We start from the raw sequence: 19,454 nt of genomic DNA on the forward strand, positions 1-19,454 counted from the left end.
AAAACAACACAAAGGTTAACACTCCCAAAACACTCAGTTGACCTAACGTTGGCAAGAAATGTCATCTTTACTATTTGCTTTGATGTTGGTACCAACACCCCCCCCCCCAAGACCTAGTGTCTAATTTTCATCAAACAGCTGACATAAAGGGAGACATTTTGATTAGTAAAGAAAATAGATTAATTTGCAAGAAGCACTAATACTTTTTAGCTAGCGACACTGAGTGTATCTGAATTCAAGTTGAGGCATAGATTGTACTCTAACTAATGTACAACATCCATTTACCCCCAACAACTTTACCAGTGTTTACTTTTCATTTACCCGTGTTCACCAAATACGTACTAACATCAACAGCGCATACAGAATACCGCAGTTGCCGTACATGGGCAAGAGTTTAAAGAAACAAAGAAACAAAGCTGCAGAATTGAAAATCAGCAGTACTTCAGTATTTCTTCAATAGGCAAGCAATTTATTTTTACTACCACAAAACAGGTAATTAATTATAAAACACCACAGGATACCCAGTTACTTTTTGCCTCCTCAGGACTACCCTTCTGTTATGAAGGAGGGAACAGGTAGTATGCAACAATTTCAACCACTCGTGCAAGTGGAGAAGAGGAGCTAAGAATTTCAACTATCTGAACTTTGAAGCAGGGGCTGTTAACTTTGATTAATATAATTCACCTGAGAAGGACTGCCCCCCCCCAAAAAAAAAGTCAATTCATCCATTAGTAATGTCAGCTCCTGAAACAGAAATTGCAGTGCACTTGCACCAATATATAGTAAGGAATAGCAGCAAAGGACAGAACAACTGATATATTAAAAAAGCAGCCATATGGGAGGTCAGACTAAATGAGAGCGTGGTGAACACAGAATGCACAGGTAAACCTTTGATCATCATGTTACTGCTTACCACAAGATGGAGAAATGGCAGTGGAATCAAAGATTAAAAGACTTCTGGTGGCTACTCTGTATCATTATTTGATAATCTCATTAGTTTTACTTTTTTGTTGCTTAATTTGCATATGTATAAATCAGCAGTGCAGGAATATTTCAGAGGCAGATAAGTGTTGCTGCTTACTTATGCTCTTAATGTTTATTTACATGAATGATAATAAAGACATTATTTTCTGCTTCTTTGAACCATTACTCCCTGTTTCCCTGTTTGTACATTGCACGTGCTAACCTCTTTAGCAGTTTCTTGTTTTGGGGGTAGAGAACATATCCCGCTAATGCTGTTAAAGTTCTTTTTTTTACAAGAATGGTAATGAAGATGTTTCTCCCCACTTCCATGATGCCACAACTTTCTTCTCCCCTAAGTGCACAGCTGCAGCTCCACATCCATGTTATTTATTTGTTGGGATGGGAACATTCCTGCCTTTTAGGTTCCTCAGTACTAACCTTTCCCCATGCTGGAAGAATGAACAAAAGTCAATCACAAACAAGTTAAGAATTAACATTTGTTAAAGGTATAAGAGACAATCTTTTTCTGCCAGTGACAATGAAAACATATGCAGAGGACAGAAGTGCAGCTTTAACACGTATCATGAAACATTTTATTATGTATATTTTAAGTTGTTGATTAAGGTTTCTTACATACAACAGCTTGAATGGCCATTGTCAGTGACAATAAATTCTTTAGCAGGGTTCACTGTATCACATGACAACCTGATTTTGTACACAACACTCCACATATTTTTAGATACTTTATATATTTCCCATCTCTTCTCCTGCCTACAACTGCATGTATCTCCCAACGTTTAAGATGATATGCTATTGTATGCATTTCATGTATCTTTTTACTCTGTGCTCTGTATTGCTTAACACTTTGAATGTTTTATTAGCAGTGCTAACAGACAACTATGGTTTTGGGTCCCAGAGTAGAATGTTGCATGCTATAGTATTTTGCAGGCCCTCCTAAATGGCTCACATCCCTATTTTTGTCCACGACAGATGGGGTTCTTCCTTGCATGTCACCATCCAGCTGTTGGTCTGAGTGAAAGGTATATTTTTGGCTATACTAATTCATGCCATATGAGAAAAGACAAATGCAATGCAACAGTGTAGTCATTTCTCATGTTAATGTTATGAATTGCCAATGCTCGCCCTTTATTATGTTACCAAAACTGACTAGCACTACTGGTAAAATGGTAGTTTCATAAGAACTTGGACTAATGCACTGCAACAGGACTTTTCTACATTTAATTCCTCCCTATCCCTTCCATATAGTAGTCACTGTAGAACCTTGTGGAAAATAGATATTGCTACTACAGTGCATTGTATTTCAAGGTGAGATGATGACTTAACATTATATGACTGCAGCCTTTGGCACTAAGTGTAGCAGGAGATATTCACACTGTGAAATGACCTACAAAGCTAATGTGCTTATCTGATTGCAAACAAGACATATTTACTTAAATACTTTAACAGTGCAGTAACCAGGATCATAAAACTATATAATTTCTTCACCAAAGAAAAAGACTAGTATTTTCAGAATATCTCAAATAAGAGATGGTAAATTCTCACATGGCAAGAAAGTACTTTCATCATTAGATAAATCATATAGATTACATTTGCTAGGGCAGTCTGCTATATCAGGATATCCTTGTTTTGATATTACAAGGATCTTTAAATGACAGCTCTTCTTCGGACACATGGGCACAGTCATTTTATTTTTCACCTTTCTGCTTCTGATGTTTAACCTGTTTAGGTAAAATCAGTGTGGCTTCAGTAATATAGGTAATAAAGCATCTAGTGATAACAACAAGTTAGACTCTGCCTAGCAAAGCTTTGTTTGCAGTTTTAGAATTTTATATAGGATATTAGAAATACTTTTGTGACCATATCAGCATTTTAAGAGTGCTATCAATTAATGATACAAGCAAATAGATGCAAATCATTATGAGCACACACACACACACACACACACACACACACATATATATATATATATATATATATATATATATATATATATATATATATATATATATTACACACACACACATACACACACACACACACACACACACACACACACACACACACACACACACACACACACACACACACACAAAATAGAAAGTTTCATATAGTTATATGTGTACATGTTTACAGTTAGACATTTTCTGTCATTCTTTACATTATCTGCCTTTTATTTACATGTAGGTTAACTCATAAAATACATGTACTAGTTAAGGATGACCCAACAACGTGATTTATGCTTATCTTCCCCACAATTCTTTTGCTTCCTATGACTGAATTGTTAATTTTTTAAATGCATTGATGCAGCTGGTATTTTCACTAGAGATAATGGGACTGCATGGGATATGCCCATTGTCATTCTTTTATGAACATAAATAGAAAACATATCAAACATATCTGTGGTCGTGGAATACAAACCTAGAAGAACACATTAATGAAGAATCTGCAAAGACTACAGCTAAGTGCCATGGTGCAATGCATACTTGATAGTTTTGTATATCCTATATTTTTGTCTTAAAATGCACAGCTGGTTTCATTGGATACTGCCTTTGCTTTGTCATTATTTTAGACTTAATTAAGTTATGTATTCATAAAACTAGCTGTCTGTGATTTATTATGAAAAATGTTAAGATATCTTAAAAAAGAATCATCTAGAAGTTAAATACATTCTTCAATTTCTTATCACTGTTTACATCACATATAGGGTTAAAGAACTTGTTTCAGGTAAAAACTGAAAATAATGCATCATACAACTATTAGAAGCCGTTTTCTTGAAGGGAGTGGATTTAGATGTCATATCTCATTTTTGTAACAGCTAGATCAGAACATAAGTCTAAAGTGTTTGTAAAAAGAACTCATGCTGATAATTGATTGCTAATTCTGCTGAAGCAATTTTTCCACCACAATTGTACAGCATTTTGTCTGTAAAAACTGCCTGCTGTGCTACAGGCTCACAGCTCACTCATGAGAGATCATTTTCTAATCCAAGGATTCACTGGAATTCATCATAGAGTGACAAGTCATTTGTGATTTACTCCCTAAAGCACCCCTGTAACAAATCACATTGTATTTAGGGCAATTTGTCCACTTGAGAGGTATTTACAGGATCATATGAGGATTATGTACAAAAACAAGATAAACCGATCAGTTAACCATTCGCAATGTGCCTCAATTATGACCCGGGAGACTTAACTCTAGTGAAATTCGAACTTCTTAAGTATAATATAACAGGGGCATACATGTCAAACTGAATACTGCAAAGGAAAAAAAAACAGTGAACATTTCATGAGTAATGTCTGCAGACATAAGGACAGAAAATAAATTATATATAAAAAAACATTCTAAGACTCATTGGGAGAATTGTGTCAGAAAAAAAAATGGCTTCATCTGTCTGTTAACATCAATGAGCTACATTTCTGAAGTCACAACGACTTGTCTTGAAAGTGGAAGCAGTGATATAAATTCTGTGCCACAGAATTTATGGATTATCTCACCTCTTCGTAGTATGTTTTAATTTAAAGCTATTCTGGATGTTACAGGCTTTATTTCAGACTTGTTTTGACAAGTGACAGTCATTATTTCAGACTTGGTTTGACAAGAGACATCATTCCATCTCCAGCTGTAGGATGATTTGCTCAGAAACAGAATGTGGTAAATGCAGAAAGAGATGGTACAGACCATATGTGTAATCTGTACAGCTATGGAACAACAAGAGATTCCAATTTACATCTCAGAGTTGTTTCAGTAATGCTCCCATCAGCTGAATTGCAAAGGTACTCAGAGTGGCATATGTTGAAATAAATCTTGCGTAATAACTATCTTTTGTTACTTTGCTACTATGCATACATGCCTTTCTGTGTTATATTACTGTTACAAATGCACAAGAGAAGCAAAGATATACATTAAGTTACTTTTTTAAAACTATAATACAAGCCTTCATCAGGTGAATGTGAAAGATGAATATTAACAGTCATGCATGATTTGTTTTTCTTCTGTCACTGACTTCATTCAGTCTGTCGAGGAAATCTGTAGACTTTTTGTCACCTTTTTTTTTCTTTTACTGTATATTTTATATAGTTTGGTATGCACACCTTTGTATTTTCTACACTGTTGAAATACTATGGAAATGAACAAATTAAAGACAAATCAGAAGTTATAAAGTATGCTTTATTGATAACAGTACAGATGATTCATCTGACCTTTCAGTGGAATTCCATCTGTCAAAACGGTTGATGGAGTTGACTGAAAAGGTAAAATTTCATTTCTGAAGTAGAGGAAGTAACTATAGAACATGCAAAACTTCTGCAGCCTTTTACAAGAATAGCATGCCTTGCCATTGAAAATCTACAAGGAATAGGTTTAGTGAAATCAATTTCAAAAGGTCAGGTTTTGGTCCATTTCTTTATCGTGTATAAATGTAACAGTGGATTGTCACTATTTTCTCTTTTCATTTTGAATTTAATTTAACTGTCTTCATCAAATTGCTAGAATATCATTCAACTTTAATTCTGATAAACCTACCCCATATTACCTTCCAATATGATCTGTTGTTAATTTCTACATTACATCTGACAAAACCACACAGAACAATAAAGTTGTTCTTGACAATCTCTTTCTTATTGTTTTTAATAGAGTTGCAATTTAATGATGCAAAATTCAACTGTGGGACAAATGTGTATCCCTGGAAACTACCACAAGTATAATGCACCTCTAAAAGTTGACCCAGCGGTAAGGAATATGGGAAAGCTTGTAGACGTTAACCTGGCTGATGACCATCATGTCTTTATGATGGTAAGAAAATCATTCTTTGTTTTGCAACTTATAAGCAAGTGTGTGGCATGTAGGTCCATGGATGTCATTGTTATGCTGTGCTTGGCCCTTATTCTCCTGTGCTATGTCCCCTTATATTTCTACTTGACTAGGCATATTAAATGACTGTAGCATCCAAAGAGGTTCCTCACAAAAAGAATACAGGGCATAAACAATATGTCATACATGGGTCTCTATAAATTCATCAAAGGTTCACTTCAGTGAATCTTACTTCAACAAACCCTAACCATCAAATGTTCATTTCACTGAACATTCATATCCATGAAAAATTTATGTAGGGAAAGGAAACAGCTGGCCAGCAGGACAGATGTGCCCTTTTCCTCAATGTAGTGCGATCTTCCAGTTGGTGTATATAGTTAGGGGGTGTGGGGTGCAGCCCCCCACATGGGCAGTTGTGGGAGGGCAACACCCCCACTTTGGTGGATTTTACATACTGTGGTGTCTGTCCCAGTGCTGTTTTGTTCAAGTGCTTAGTTTCTCTGTTTATTTTTTATTTTTTTATTAGAGTGTTTGCTGAAATTAACGTTGGATGGTTAGGGATCGATGAAGAAAAGCTTGATGAAATGAACCTTTGATTAATTGAAATAGACCTGTCCTACACAAACTGTTTGAAAGCCCTGTCCCTGTAATCATTATCCTGTAGACTGCTGAGAGGTGATCTATGCCTGGTCAGCAAAGCATCCTCTGATCCCTGACGGAACTTTTGCACGTCTGCAAAACAAATGGCATCAGAATTACTTGCTCAGGGAACCTAAACTTTGCCTGCTATATAAATAGGGCATGCTGGAGGGACAGGTAGATGTATCAGAGACTACCCCTTCACTGGAATAGGCTTCTCATCCATGTCAAGCAGAGATCTTCCCTTATCCAGTTTCCCAGTGGATGGGGAATCAGAAATTTACCTCTGGTCTGGCATTTATGTCTCTACTAGAAAGATGCAGCCTGTAAATGCTTGTCACCCATGTCCACTTCGATATATACCATAAAACAACCACAGAGTATCAACCTTCCAGATACATTTGGGAAGCAAGATTAGGCTTAAAAGGCCTCCACTGAACATTAGACTAATAACCAACTAAGAACTTATGAAACTATGAAAATTATATAGTCTCTGAGTACATTCATGCAATTCACATTCACACTTTGGAACTTGCGCATTTCAATACACATTACAGTGAGATGTGTCTCTTTTTGTAACAGAGAATTACAGAGAACTACAAGTTACATTGTTTTGACTACTGCATAGTGTTCTGTATAATCAAACCATCATACAAGCAAGTTTACTATGGAATCAACAAGCAGATTTCCATGTAATAGAAGTAAAGGGAATATTTTTCTTATTGCATGATATTACAGCCAACAGAGGCAGATATTTCTCTTAAGGTGAGACAACAGAAATATGCCAGGGAGGAGGTCAATGCCCATGAGTTTATGGACCCAGTAAAATAAATAAATAAGCAAAACAAATAAACAAACAAAACAACAACAACAAAAACATGTAGGTTAATAAGTAAGTGAAAAAAATAAAATTTAACCTCCTTACATGTCATGACTACCACCCTCCTCTCCCACGGCAACTTCACACACACACACACACACACACACACACACACACACACACACACACACACACACACACACACACACACACACACACACACACACACAGTCTGTTAATGGTATTAGGTTATACATATAGAACAATATGGTTATTTTACACATACTATAGAAAAAAAATCAGTATTGATTATAGACATGAAATCCAGTATGTATTGTTTCAGGCTTATACCTGTCATGTCAGGACTTCTGCTTACTGACTAAAGCCTTAACTGTCCTTGTATCTTTTTTAGGAAAATTCTCCATAATAGCCATTCCAATAAAGCAAACTCAAATTCAGTCATCATGGTGGCCCTACTCAATGCTAAGAGTCCGAACAGAAAAATGTTAGAACTTGAGTCCTCCTGCACTTGACTACATTCATATTTGTCTAGTTTTTGAGACATGACATCAATGCAATAACTGCATTCAATGTTTGTCAGGGTTTACCATATCGCATCTATAGGCAGTCGGGTTCCTGATGAGGAGTATCTGTAATTGCCAGAAACACTGTACCTGACATTAAATTACCCATGAACCTAAGATGGAGTTCCTGGAGATAAAAACAGCTCTTAACAATTCCAACTGTTACTTAATTGCTAGCTATAGATTTCCATTAATGTCCATGAAAAATAATGCAATTGACTTAAACCAGTGAGGTTTTAAATATCAAAATCAATAACTTCTTGCTAAGGATGTCAATTACTTAAAGCACTGAATGGCAGGCTTACACTTCAAAAAATGAATATGATAAGCATTTCCTAGAGTTTTTTAATAGCTCTGCACTGGAGGAAAAGTGTCCACTGGAGGAGTTCCTGTACCCTCAACCCCCCGCCTTTCCTTATTCCTCAGTAACTCTGATGACAGCTTACTCATCCTGTCTGTTAAAGCCTAGTGGTAACAGCCCACAATCAAATAAGACTGTCTTTAGGCATGTTTCAAGTAGAAACCTGTTTCAGATTTTAGATGACCTGATTAAAATTCACAACCAGTTCCCAAAAAAAGGAAACGGTGTTGAGATCTGCCAAAATTCACCTCTGACTTGTATCACCTAAACAGCTGCATAGAAATGTTAGTATTTAACTGTCCTAACTGTAATGCTAAATTCAGACATATAGCTTTCGGGTGTAACACTCGTGTTAATAAACCATATAATAGAAGAAGCATATTATAACAATTTGCATGAAATCCCTATCCTTCTACCTCTAGACCACAAAACATATCAGCAAGGAATTTAAGAAAAGTACTAAAAGTGTAAATCAGAGAAGCTTAACAGATATGAAATGAAACTACATTTTTTCAGTTATATCAAGTAAAGTAAGAGATAATGTCCAGCCATAAATAGAGTCCTATCTTAGCAGTATCACACATTCTGATCCCAAAGATATAGCAAATATATTAGTAGACAAATTACTGCCTCCATTATCCTAAAAATTTAGCTTCCCTTGAATTCACACTGGAAAATATCATAAAACCCCTGTCAAAGTCTATGAATAATACTTCCATGTGACTAGAGAACATTCCAGGCTGTATTCTCATAAGTACCAAGTATGTGTTATCTGAAACTCTACTTAAACCTTTCACCATCAGACTATGCCAAGGGTTTGTGCATGACGACTAGAGAGCAGTCACAGTGACTCCACCAAACAAGGGTGGCCCCTCTACTGAGTTGGGTAACTACAGGCTCATCAGCCTTATCAACTGTAATGCAAAGCCATGGAATATGTCATAGCAAGACTCACTTGTGCTGACATAAGCAACTTAATGATCTAGACTTCAATCAGTTTGGTTTCCTGAACCCTGTACATTTTTGAAAAGATCACAGAGACTGTAGACAGTGGCCACTCTATGCCTGCTGCTTATCTTGGGATGGCCAGTGCTACTGATACTGCCATCTATGCTGGCATTATCAAAACAAAATGGCAACTACTTTCTGAACCCCTGTATTGTCTGTTGTACAAATTGCTTATCTAACAGATATCAGGTTGTGAAAGTTGCATGTATTCTCTATGAATGTAAAATTTTAATGACTGGAGCACCACATAGATCAGTGCTGGTCCCTATATTATTTAGGATTGATTTTACTGGCATCAGAAGTAATATTCCAAAAGTGTAGTTGACCTGGTTTCCTGATGACTGAAACTGTTCTCTCTATCTGCAAATTCATTAATGCTAAGCAACTCCAGCAAGGGATGCAACATAGACATACCTGTTACTGAAAATGATCTCAAATCAAGTATAAAATGTGAAGAATAATAGTATTTGGCAAGATAGTTGTTCCCACTTCATATGTCATAAATGGTACTCCTGTTCAGCCAGACATTGTCATAAGAGACCAAGGTAATTTTCTGGACATCTCTTGCTCACTCTTTCAGTCATCATGTTTCCATCATAAATACAAAATTCTTCTATCTTCTTTGTTAATTTCAAATGGAATCACTTCAAAATTCAAAGAAATCATCTGAATACTGTACTCTTCCCTTTACAGACTCAAAATTTAATACAAATCCTATTTAGCATGTACAAATCCATATCTATCAATCATCTGGAAAGGCTACAAAGATTTCTAAGCAAGAAAATTAAAGGCCATAAATCCTTCAGGGATTCTGATTGATTAAAGTCTGTTAACTGTTTTTTAGCCGTTTTAACTATTTTGCTGCTTCACTGTTACAGCTGTTTGCTGTTTGAGACTGTTTTTCCTGCACTTTGCATTTTCCAGTACTTGTGCATTTCATAGCATAGGCTAGATTCAGATTTGTTGAATCTAGACTGTTTAGGATTATCTCAGCACTAAAACCAGCCATCTTACATTAAGAGGGTCCTCTGCACCCTTGTGGCAGAAGAGTGTAGCAAAGAACCCATCTGAGTTGGAGATTGTTGAAATAAGGCTCAGTATTGAACATTTCCATTGACCAGCTTGTTTGAAAATTGCTTAACTTAGCTTGTATTTAGGCAGCATGTTTGCAAGGGACTGTGCACATTTTAAAGGAATGCTCTAGGACTGGTGTGCTCTCTCTGATCTCTGGAGTGAATCCAAATGAAATCCAAGACATCCTTGAAATTGACAGAAAAGTAAGCATTTTTATTCACTGTACTGCATTTTAACTGTGTATTACTGAACTGCCACATCCTTTTAACAATCTTTAGCAGTTTTAACTGTTTTGCTGTTTCACTGTTTCTGAGACTTGTTTTTTTTTTTTTTTTTGCACTTTGTATATTCTAGTATTTGTGTATTTTATAGCATAGGCCAGATTCAAATTTGCTGAATCTAGACTGTTTGGTATTATCTGAGCACTAAAACCATCCATCTTACATTAAGAGAGTCCCCTGTATCCTCATGGCAAAAGAATGTAGCAAAGGACCCATCTGAGTTGGAGATTGTTGGAATATGGCTCAGTACTGAACATTTCCATTGTCCAGCTTGTTTGAAAATTGCTTAACTTGTTTTAAAAAAGGGTTCTCACAGTTGCTACAGAAGCCCCATGTTGGACCAGGTTTGCGCAAGTTTTAACACAGCTCCACAGAGTTTGGCAACCAGCCACTGCTCTACTATCTTCACCTTAGCAATCTGAGGCATCTGTTTGCACATAGTGCTCCTTCAAGTATCACTGCACAGTGGAGGTAACTATTGGCGGCTATAGACACAAAAGCTTAAGTAAATTTATTTTCCCTTAGAAACTACCCATATTCCAAATGAGGAGTCCCTTAAACTGTGCTTAGCTGCTCAGAGAGCACCTCAGCTGGGATTTCTACAGCATTCGCCACTTTAACTGAAATCTTCTAATCCCTAATAGTCTCATACCCTTTGAGAGACTCCTGCCAGCCTGATAGACATGGGTACCCTGTGGCAGTGTAGCAATAGCCTCATGTACACTGACAACCCGCTACTCCAAAATCTCTCAAGCTCAATTTGGGAGAGATGCATATACATTATGAATTTCAGATCCTTGCTCTCTAGTTCGCCGTACAGTGATTCTGAACAGGTTCTCAGCCCACATACTATACATCCTGCACAGACATCACTCTCAACATATAAACCATCATACGTGGAGGGCCTCCAAAACAAAAACATGCTACACCTAATACAGTACCTACAGCACTCAATCGACATAAAACCACAGGCACAAGTGTCTCACCAAACAAGCCCCTGAGGCAAAGCACATCTAAGCCAAATTTGTTGGTCATAGGCAAGTCTATAGTGAGACATCCAGCTGTCTCACTCACCAGGCTGGACAAGGAGACGGTTACATTCAACTGTCTGTTGGGAACCAGAAACCTCTAGATCACACACCCACTCAAGTCTATCCACATCAAGTACCATTATGACTCTATCATAGTTCATGCTGTTGTGAATTACAGATATGTACCTCACTGGACTTTATGAGGAGAGACATGACTGAAATTTCTAAACATGTGTCTTAGGCAGGTATGTCACTAGCCTTGAGCAGCATACTACCTTTACCTAAGATGATGCAACAGTATAAACAAAAAATGATTGACTTCAGCAATTGGCTTAGTTAGCTTCTGGTGTCATTCTAAGGGGATCGAGTACCTGTCAGCCTGGGATGACATGGTAGATAAATCACGATGCTTTGCCAGCGATGGTCTTTATCTGTCATCTCTGGGATTTTGGTTACTGGCTAAGGCATTTGCCTCCTCCATAGTGTCTTTTTTAGGCAAAGTCACAACAACAAAATTCCAGATGTAAAAATATCTTCAAAAAGCAACCTCAAGGTTATACTGCTAAACGCTAGGAGTCTAAACCTAAAAGTGCACTCACTGGAAGCAGCCATGAACTTAGAAGATGCTGACATCTGTGCAGTCCCAGAGACTTGGTTTAAAGCCATGGAAAGCACCCCGGCCATATCAGGTTATAATGGCTTCCACACATTCAGACCACAAACTGAAAGTGCAAGAACTAAAGGAGGTGGAGTATCAATATTCATCACAGATAAATATACCTCTAGATTGGTTAAACAAAATGATTCCCATGACTAATCCAGGTCCAATTGACTGTAGGTAAGACTCCTCTGTAAGATAGTGCCAGTTATAAACCCCCTCCATAAACCAGATACTCACACTGCATACTTAGATCTACTTAATCACTCAAGATACAACCAAACACCTTGGTTTTAGATGACTTTAACTGGGTAAATTATATTTGTGCTAGCTCACTTGCCCAAAAGTTCTTGGACTTCATCAGCTCCAATGCCCTGGACCAATTGGTTGACACCACCACAAGGGGCCCAAACATTCTGGATCTGGTGATGACTAATATGGGAAATTGCTGCACCACCCCATGTGTATGGCCCTCCCTAGTGAGGTCTGATCATAAATCAGTCTCATTAGAATTAACAATAACATCTGAGTCCCCATTAGCAGCAACTAGACTAAAAATCTTCTCCAAAGTCAATTACAACTAAAATGTGACAACAGTAATCGCTTCATAGCCCCTGACCTCACTGGTGACATGGACACCTATACTGGGATTTACATCCAATGCCTTGTATATGCATGTATAAAAATGTATTGACTCAGCCATACCTAATAGGATCAAAACAGGATCCTCAAGAAAGAGCAAGCCTGACTGGTGGACACCTGCCATTAAAAGGTTATGCAATAAGAGAAAGAAAGTGCTGTCCAAGAGCAGGAAGGAATGGTCTCTGAGATGAAAGCATTCCCTCCTAGGTTTAAGCAAGCAAATAAGACATCTTGTAAGGCATTCTAAAGCTAGCTATGAATCCAAATTAGCCTCCTTCACTAAGGATGACTTTAAGGCCTTCTTTAGCTACATCCGAAACCTTAAAGGAAAAACCCAGATCTGCGCAGTTGGCACCACATATAATAAACCGGCAGAAATAGCCAACCTGCTAGCTGACAGGTTCAGTGAAAACTTCTAGCACTTTCTCCACCATATATCACCCAAAGCATCCCTACCCCCTGGCTTCTACCTAGTATCTCCAAGGAGCAGGTCGTAAATGCTCTCTCCAAAGCCAAAAACACAGCCACTATGGGACCTGATAATATCCCAGGCTACATCCTAAATTGATTAAAACAGGAACTAGTTGCACCACTGGGTACTCTTTTTAAGCATAGTCTAAGCACTATATTTGTACCTGCTGAATGGAAAATAGCAACCTTCATTCTGTTACATAAAGGAGGCACCTCCACAGACCCTGGGGACTATAGACCCATAAAACTGACCAGCCTAATTTCCAAGGCTATGATAAGAATAATCATGGACCTTATCAACAAAGATATAGGAGACCCCCAAACACTCAAACTGACCCAGACTGCCTTTGTTAAATGGAGATCCTGCCTCTTGAACTTTGTGGACTTCTTTGAGACAGTCACCAAACCCTGGATGAAGGCAAATCCATGCATATCGCTAACTTGGACATGACCAAGGCCTTTGACACTATTCTCCACTCAGGCATCATTGATAAACTCACCCAGCTGGAGATCAACCTGCATATTGTCAGGTGGGTTGCAAATTGGCTCACCAATAGAAAGCACACAGTCAAAACAGGTGACTCTACCTCCACCAGTTGACCTGTAACCAGTGGTGTTCCACAGGGATCTGTGTTGGGGCCCCTTTTGTTTGGAATCTACTTCTGAGATTTACAGGTTAAAACAAAAGGCCTGTGGCTTTCAAAGTTTGTTGATGATTGCAAACTAGGTGCAGTCATCGAGTCCACAATCAATGTCAACATCCTACAAGAGAGACTTACACAAACAAATGACAGTGCCAGTGTCAAAGTCATGGGATAAAACTCAATACAAAAAAATGCATTATCATCTCTCCCTTTTTTAATTTCTCCAAATCGTTTGGGTTTCTAATACCATGATTGGCATGACCCCATTCCTAAGTCAAAGTACAATTAAAGTTCATGAAATTAGTATTGTTTCAATCCTTGATGTGAGCCAAAAGTGCTCTTTGTAGCACCCACAGTGTGCCCAGAAATGACTCCCTCTGCAACTTGTACAGAGTTACATGTATTGGTAACATATCTAAATATGATTGTAGACTCTTGTGTATATATATATATATATATATATATATATATATATATATATATATATATATATATATGTGGAACTGTCTGGATATCTTTCCTCCACATTGCTCTTTTTTCTGCCTGAAAATCTTGATATTTTATGACTTTGTGTCTCTCTTTATGCAAGACACTGTAGTCACTGAGTGTAGTGATTTCAATGATCAATCCTTCTTTTGTCCATGGGTCTATATTATAAAATCGAAAAGACTTTACAGTGAAAGCTCACATGAGGGAAAATGCAGGTAATGGAAGTTGCTATTGTGGGAGGCTGTGCCCCCCACACCCCCGCTAAATATATATTCTAACTACAGTGAGGAAAGGGCAAATATCCAACTCCTCACTGTAACACAACCCCACAATCATGGTTTCGATTCCTGACGTTTTCTCTCATGCAAGCGTTCGCAGTCTTTTCGTGCATCTAATATTGACCCTTTGTCCATTATATCTGGTTTTCTCACACCTACCTTTTGAACTGTTGTAATGGGTGATCCCATGTGACGTAGACTTCATTAATTTCTATGATGCTTTGTGGTTTATGTTTCCAGTGTTTTTCAGCCACTTCAATACCATAGTGTTTGCAAAATCCCCAGTGCAACAGTCTTGCCACATTACTGTGCCTTTCAGTGTATAATCCTTCTACCATTAGTATGTCACAACCAGCAACAAGGTGTGTGCCTGCTTCCAGTTCTGTTTAACAAAACCTACATTTGTCTGTTTCTCCCACATGTTCAATGGATTTTTTAAACCAATGTGTATGTAGCCCACTATCTTGGGCTGCCAATATTAACCTTTCGTCTTTTGGTTTGAAATCGCCTCTACTTAACCATTCCTGTGTTCAGTCCTGATCAACATGATGTTCTTCCAGAAGGTTTTTATACTTGCAACTATATTTATGCATTTTTCACATATCTTGCCTTCTCATCTGATCCTTCACCTCATATTCTTTCTTTTGTTTTTTGGACATTCAGTTGCTGCCTGATTTTTATCTACTTCTGGTTTGATTTCCATTTCTGTTTGACACTGATATGCGTCTTCTAGGGTCTATATTAAAGCATCGAATGCGTAAAACAGTGAACAATGTTTCATCGACCCTATTCCGGCAAAAGCTGAAAATGCCGACACCTCATTTCAGCGATTTCCTTCCTAGGGAAGAAATCGCTGGTCCAACCAAAAAATAAATAAAAAACAGTAAACAGTTCCAAACACATACACACGTACCTTAATGCTAATTCTACCCCCCACAAAAAAGTAAACAGCTGAAAACACATACACATGTAAGTGAACCATACATCTAACACAAAAAAAAGTAAACATTTTAAAACATATGCATTTACCTTAACCCGCACCCTAACCCTAAGGTCAGTAACTGTTGCACATTTATGCTTGGGAGCTATACCGGATAAGGGAATCTCTGAGACCACACTACAGTGCAGAACATGGCAAAGCAACGAAGCGGTCAAGCGACTTCTTTCCCAGGGAAAGAATTCACTGAACAGCCACTTCGCTGTTTTGCCTACTCGTTCTTTAGGTGTCGATGAATATGCATTCAGCAAAATGCGTTTTCATAATTCTAATAGGAACCCGTATTCTAGACTAGGCAGGGAGTCATCTTAGATTTATTCTCCTCATGTTTCAAAAATTTCACTACATTTGGGTCTTGTGATGTCAGCAGATATGTGTGCAGTCCAACAGTTACAGATCTAGAATATATAATCTTGGTATGCACTGATTTTTATAAATCATTTGGTGAGCATGAAGCATCCTTCTTGTTTTCCTGTCTAATCTGTCCAACATGTTTTGGGGCCAGTCAATCACTCCAATACTGTAAGTTAGGACAGGAGGAGCAAATTGACTTATAGCTTGAATTTTTTTCCTAAATGTCAGTGCTGTTTTCAGGATTAATTTAAGTCTTCGAAAATATTCCTTACTAAGTTTTATTCACACTTGTTCATGTTTTATTGCTGATCCTTCTTCAGTTCCCAAATACTTATATACTCCCACTTGCTCAAGTTCTTTTATATCACATTCTTACTCCAAACTGATGTTTTTTTGGTGCTGCAGTTTTCCTGCTTTAAAGGTTGCTTTTGCACATTTATCAAGACCAAATTGCATTCTTATATCATCTGAAAAAGTTTTCACTACTTGCAGTTCTGCTTTCAGCTCCGTGTATGATGAGCTATACAGTTTTAAATATCGACAAAGATAAGATGAGAGGTCTTTACACTTTGTTGTTTTCTAGGAGCCAAATTACAGCCATGGCCTAATCTGCTAAGGAGACAGCTTAAAGGGTTAAGAGCAAGACAGAAGAGCAGTGGTGACAGGGAGTCACCCTGTCATATTCACCTTTGAATTTTTATCCCTGGAAGAATAATTTGTCCTTTACCTTGGCTTAATCGCAAAGTGGTTTGCCACTCCTTCGTAGTCACTGTAATATAATTGATCAGTGTAGGGAGTTTCTTATACATTTTTAAGCAGTCTTTTATCCATGAATGTGGGATAATATCGAATGCTTTTTTGTAGTCAATCCATGCCATACTTAGATTCTTCCCCTTTTTAAAGTTTTCCATTGTGACTTTATTTAGCAACAGATGATCCTTTTTTCCATACAACTTATTTTATTACTCTTTTGTTCTATTGCCATGATTGAATTTTCTTCTAAATGCCTATAAACTCTGTCGGCATCAATTCCAGTGTATAGTTTATACGTCGTTGGAAGGCAAGTTATTGGTCTATAATTTTTAGGATAAACTGCAGGTTCACTGTTAAATAGGAGCATTGTTTTTCCTGTTGTTAACCAGGTTGGTGTCTGTTCGGGTTGTGCATATAAATAGTTCTTAATCATGCATAAATCTTCATGCAAAGATGTTAATACTTTTAGCCAGAAGTTAGGTACTGCATCTGGGCCTGGGGTTTTCCAGTTGGAGGCTTTTCTTAACTTTATCTCAATCTCTCTGGCCGTTACTTCATCCCATTTCATATCCTGTACCTTTGAACTTCTTATTCTTTCTTGTACTTTTTCTATCCATTATGCAACTTTGTTATGTTCCACAGGATCTTCATAGATATTTCTCCAAAATGTATCTATTCCTTCTTTTTTGGGTGGTCTTTCAATTCCTTTTACCTTGTTTCTGAATTCTCTACAGAACTTTTTAGGGTCATCAATAAATTGCTTATTTTTGTACTTTTCCTGTGTATCTTCTAAATTTTTCCGCCTGTACTGAGATTTTAAGTTTATTACTTGCAATAGTGAAAGATAGACCCTGATCCGTTATAATACTGCACATTGTCTGTCTTTCTGACATTATTTGTTGATCTATTCCCTCTTCTACTCTCTTCTAACAGTGACACTTCTTGTCTTAATCGCTTTATAGTTTTGTCTACTCTACACTTCCATGATGGTATTTGATTTTTCCCTTCCTTTCCCTCACTACCCTGTGTTCTTGTGGTGGAATTTTATCTGTTATTAATTTAGCTGCACAGTAATATATCCTGTTTACTTCTGTTATATTGCATGGATCTCTGTGGACAGTCCTAATTACTATATTAATTTGCTTTATTAAACATCTGACTTTTTGGGTTTTATTGGTCTTTTACGGTCTATTTCTTTCATTGATCGTAATATGTCTATCTATCTCTATTAAATCAAGCAACTCTTTTCTTAGCTCATTTTCTTCTAAATTAAGGACACATATTTTGTTCTTCATTTCCTGCAGGCATTCTATAGAGAGTTCTATAGCATCTTCCTGTGGCACATGCTCTTCAATTGCATTCTGTGTCATCCTTTGCTCTGTCATATGGGAACTTCGTGACCTATCACTCCTCAACATTGACTGTGTCAGAGTTACCACAGTTTCCTGTTTCTTCTCTTGCTGCCTAGCTTCAAGTTAACACTTATACTGGTCTCCTGTGGAAGGCTCCATAAAATCTTGATATGGCAACTGCCCAGTTGCTTCCCATTACACTGGTTTCTCCTTAATATGGATGTCTGTTACTCTATCCTGCTGTGGTGCTTTCTGCGTTACATTTTCTACTCTGAATCCTTCGCTTCCCAGGTACTCCATAACTTCAGTTTTTATTTCATTAACTTCTCCATTACTAATCTTCTTTTCTACTTTTCCTTTTTGTCTTCTTATTTTTTGTACTGTAAAGCTTTCCATGTCCAGATTCCTTTGCCTGTAATTCTCTTCAAATATCTTTGCTGCTACTCTTTCTCTACTGATTAATTTTGCTTTCTCCTTTGCTTAAATATTACACCATACTAAATCTCTTTTTCTGTCCCACGTCCATATTTCTTCTTCACGTCTCCTGATTTTTCTGTTTCGCCTTATTTTGGGAGCTCGTTCCATCATACTATGGTTTAGCCAGTGTTAGACCTTCTACACCAAATCCTTCACTTCACATTCATTCCATAACTTCAGTTTCTATTTTTTTAACTTCTACTTTACTATGCCGTGGTGGTACGGCGGTAGCGTTGTTACCTCACAGCAAGAGGTTTTCCAGTTCAATTCTCGACGTGGCTTGGGAGTGCCTTCTGTGTGGAGTCTGCATGTCCTCCCTGTTGTTAGGTAGCGTTCTAAAGACATGCATGCGTAAATGGGCGTGCCTTCGTTGAAGGTTGGACGTCGAGCTGACACCTCGGCGTTTTGTAGAAATCTGCTGCCAATCATTAGCGGACCGGAGTTTCCTTACCGGGAAAAAGCCAAAAGACAAACAAACAGACTTTACTAATCTTCTTTTCTACATTTCCTCTTTGCGATATTATTTTTTTTTTTTTAATTTTTTTGAAATTTTTCATATCGGGATGCTATTGCCTGTATTTCTATTTGAATATCTTTGTGGCTGCCTTTTTTGTATTGATTAATTTGGCTTTTGACTTTGCATAAATATTGCACAATATCAAATATATCTTCATTTCCCATGTCCATATTTCTTTAATTATGCTATTCAAAAATCTGTAAGTTTTGTTGTTTATATTTTTGTACTTCC

The sequence above is a fragment of the Protopterus annectens genome, chromosome 2.part2 (genome assembly GCF_019279795.1).
Source record: "Protopterus annectens isolate FY-2018-M chromosome 2.part2, PAN1.0, whole genome shotgun sequence".
Taxonomy (NCBI): domain Eukaryota; kingdom Metazoa; phylum Chordata; order Ceratodontiformes; family Protopteridae; genus Protopterus; species Protopterus annectens.